Genomic DNA, 917 nt, shown 5'->3' on the forward strand with positions numbered 1-917 from the left:
CAACATCATCTTTGATAGAGGAACACCAAGAGCATAAAAGCATACATTTTTTGTGGTTATTTCTTTTTCCCTGTATGTAGATGTGCCATTGAAGAAGTTTTTCTTGTTGATAAATTAGAATTAAGACAATAAAATGAATTAATGAGGTTTTCCATTTGACTGGCTGATTGAAATAAATGCAAAAAAAAGGAAAACTGTTTTAGTTCATTGGTCTATTTTGCATGTACTATTTGCATTATGAACAACTGCAAGCATGAATTCGGACCTGCATGTTTAACTTCCCTCTGTCACAGATCTCATTTATTACTTTAGTGAACATGATTTCAACTCTTGTTTTTTGTGGATGACATGGTTCTGCTTGCTCCCTCGTTCAAAAATACTACAGCTGCGCTTAGATCGACTGTGCCACCCAGAAAGAACCTGAAGAAGGTGTGTGGGGAGGGGGAAGTCACTAAATCTAGACAAGTTATTTTTTCTTAAAATAAGTGCATTTGTTCTTGTATTGAGGAGGTAAAAGAAACAATATCAACGATATCAACATGTGATATCGATCATTTTATTATAGCAGATTGCCGACATTTACAGATATCATATATTTCATATAGTGTAGGGAAACTTTAGACAGCATGAAAGACCAACCATAGAGCTAATGTAACCCTGAAAACGGAAATGCTAAATAATACAACAAATCATAGAATTAACTAAACCACACAAAAATACAAGGAAAAAGAAATGATCTAAGAAACACATCAAGGTTGCAAGATTGGGTTTTACCTCAGATAAGGATCAGGATGAACCTTAAGGAGAAATAAGTAAAATATCACCACTAGGTGTGGATTGTGAATATTGTCTGTTAACCAAAACATGATGTGCAACAAGCGACACCTCTCTGCCTCCACTCAAACTATAAACCCTCC

This window comes from Cyprinodon variegatus, unplaced genomic scaffold (assembly GCF_000732505.1).
Source record: "Cyprinodon variegatus isolate N-32 unplaced genomic scaffold, C_variegatus-1.0 Scaffold578, whole genome shotgun sequence".
In the NCBI taxonomy this organism is placed as follows: Eukaryota; Metazoa; Chordata; class Actinopteri; order Cyprinodontiformes; family Cyprinodontidae; genus Cyprinodon; species Cyprinodon variegatus.